Source organism: Morone saxatilis, unplaced genomic scaffold (genome assembly GCF_004916995.1).
Source record: "Morone saxatilis isolate NCDOM2014 unplaced genomic scaffold, NCSU_SB_2.0 Contig12, whole genome shotgun sequence".
NCBI lineage: Eukaryota > Metazoa > Chordata > Actinopteri > Moronidae > Morone > Morone saxatilis.
In genome coordinates, this window is record NW_023339674.1 from 11,689,219 (window position 1) to 11,692,505 (window position 3,287).

The 3,287-nt window shown below is 37.2% G+C and overlaps 1 pseudogene; it reads left to right on the forward strand.

Moving 5' to 3' along the window:
* LOC118322037 overlaps positions 1-3,287 on the forward strand; it is a 23,737-nt pseudogene that overhangs the window by 7,551 nt on the left and 12,899 nt on the right.

Genomic DNA, 3,287 nt, shown 5'->3' on the forward strand with positions numbered 1-3,287 from the left:
ATTGAGATGGTAATTAAATTACATCCATGGGGAAACAATTATGCTCATAGGATTCATTTTTCATTGTTGGTGAGTTGGTGGGAAGCGTCAGTGACACTGACACTTCACATGATGTGAATGGTTGCAATGAGCGATTTAGTTCAGATCAAACAGGAAAAATTAAACATTTTACAGCTGGAGAACTTACAACTCATACACGATGATGTCTGGAGACCATAGCTGCCTCACAGGGAGAGAAATCCTGGTGACGCCGTCACACTCATCAGGTTCCCAAATCAGGAACTCATGGTGCCAGTACTGCCGTGAAATAAATCAGGAATAATGCACTGTTAAACATTAATATAAAATGTCTGCTTTCTTATCATTTTTTAATCTCTGTATTTGTTCCTGTTCCAAATACAGGCACATGATACATTTGAATGAGATTGCGTTACGTTTATTGAGTGTATTATGTCTGTGTTACTTACCACTCTCAGCCACAAGAAAGTAGTGAGTATCTGGGTTTTCTCACTCTGAAATACAGTAAACAACAGGTAAACCTTATGTGAAGCTGACTGCTACCCTCTAACAATAAGCAGTGAAGTTTGCACATATATAGATTGCCAATTGTATTACACTAAACATCTGTCGATCTCACATTCCCTTATTCAGCAGTATTCTCTCATAACTTCTTTAATCTGGATCTAGATGCTCTTAATATTTTTCTTAGATTGCTAATTGACAAACTCACCACTCCCAGAACAGCATAAAGGGTGAAGGAAATGTTGGCTATGGTGGGATTGCTAAGGTTCACTGCTGGCCTGAATGATTGTAGGTCAAACACAGCCTGTATGGACTCGTAGGTTGGACCGCTCTGCCCTTCTTTACAGGTCAGTTTACTGTAACATAGAGACACTGACGAGAAAAAACTTTTATAAAAAACACTTAAATTACATCTTAATTGCACTTTCGAACAACAAAATACTTTGCATGTACAGATTTGTTTACAAATGGTTGAAATTAGAGCCTGACCAATATATTTGTCGGCTGATATTGGCCCATCACAGACATAACGGTATCGCATCTGTGAGTATATATTATTCAATATACGGTGATAGTTAATATTTAACTTAAATATTCTTTTATAAAGTAATTTTTTTAAGAAAGATATTTCCATTGTCATAATCAATGCATAATCCACATAGAAAAGGTCTGTTTTAATTCCAGCTCCATCATATCTGTAATCATATCGGTCTCAAAAATCCCACATCTGTCAGGCTGTAGTTGAAATGCAACCTAAGTATGATAAAATAACTGCAAAGTCACTAAACTGAATATTATTGTAGACTTGAATATCATTGAAAATGGAACAGAAAACCCGAAAGCAAAATAGCCAAATACACTGAGTAGTGTTACGATATTGATATTATATAGCATGGGGCAAATTCTGTTTAATAGAGACGTCACAATGACTTAATGAAAGCTAAGAGTCAATTAAAATGTGCCTGGTCAAAACAGAAAAGATGACATCAATATCATTGCACTATAAGGACCAATTAAACATCAACTAAAAGAATTATTTCTAAAATAATTATAGTGCTGCTTATTAGTCACACAAGAAGAAAGAGGAACTTTTCAGTTGCAGAGGTAAACATGCTTCAGTCTGAAAAATAAAAAGCATACTACAAAGTAGTGAATAAAAGTATGTTATCATTACCTGATATTAAGAGTAAACCAGAGATAATGCTGATACGCTGCTGAGTTCGACTCATGCTGGATGTTTCTGATGGAACAAATATCCTCGACAACCAAGAGCTAATCGTATATAAAACAAAGATAGCTCCTACTGGCAGTGTAAATGCAGACACACACACACACACACACACACACATACACTTGTTTTGCCACTTAGCAGGACACTGAAATAACTAACCCTAATTCTCTGGAGACTTACCCTAACTTTAACCACAACCACTACATGCCTATCCCCAGCCCATTACACAAGCCTGATGATAAATCACTAAAATTTGTTTGACCTTGTAGGAACCACCTTTTCTTTTTAATGTTAAATGTTAGATGTTAAATGAGTCCCCAAAATATGACTGTGTGTTTTGTCAGTTTTGTCCCTACTATTAGTAATAGTACTAGTAATGCAAGCACTCACACACATATACACAAGCACAATCACATGCAGACTATGCTGCTGTAAACAAACAGAAAACCAGAGTAATGACAAATAGACATATTTAGTTGCCAACTGTGGATCTATTTTCTTTAAACACAAACGTCAAAAAATAAGGTTTTTAATCTTTATATTGCCAAGCAGTACACAAACAGAATATTTCATATGTCTGTCCTTTTGAGGGCATCCATCCTCATAAAGACATTCAAAACACACACATTGTGGTATGTGCAGATGGTTTATAAACACACTTGTTATTCCACACCTCCAGTAACCACTCATCCATTTTATTTTTCAACACTTTCACCTATGGGAGTTCTGTTCCATTTATTCAGTGCTGTGCTGTTGAACCATGTGCTTATTTTTGGTTTTATGCTGTTTTATATACCTGTGACTCAGTGATCAACAGTCACTGTACAGTATTTACAGTAAGGTGGTTGTGACTCTGGTAGAGCAGGTTGTCCACAAACTGGAAGATTGGTGGTTTGATCCAGCAGAGGTTAATGATACTGTTTTTGTAAACTTTATCTCAGGAGTTGATTTCTTAGAAATTTTGGTCAGTTGCAAGTCCTGACTCACAATAATTAAGCAGCATAATTTGAGGCCTTAAATGTCGCTCTCCCTCACTTTGACTCATTCACAGGGTACACGAGGTAAGTAAACGCATTAGACAAAACCTGTTCTAGAGAAGGACTTTATATGTACTGCGAGTGTTGGACAACCATAGGATGGTGATGCGGTGACACCACCTCGTGTATAGCATGTCCTACGAGTGAATTCAGCATATTGGATAATGTCTTACTAGTGGCAAGCAATACTTACGTCCGCGCCTCGGCGGGGTGGGGTACCTAAGATTACGATTCATAACACGAGTACGATCAACAGAGTGTAGGGTTGTTTTAACTCTGGATAGTTTCAGTTATCGTTACAAGTGTTAAGTGTATAATCGTCTCATCGTAGTGACAGCGGAGTAATGTAAAAAAACCACCACCAAGCATCTTACTCTCTTCTTTTCAGGTGATGCATAACGCTAACATGAAGAACCGGCGGCGGTATACGTATCGTATGAATATGTATATTACTCTTTACTGCATCATAGTTTCCTCCCACATACTTACGCAGCGCA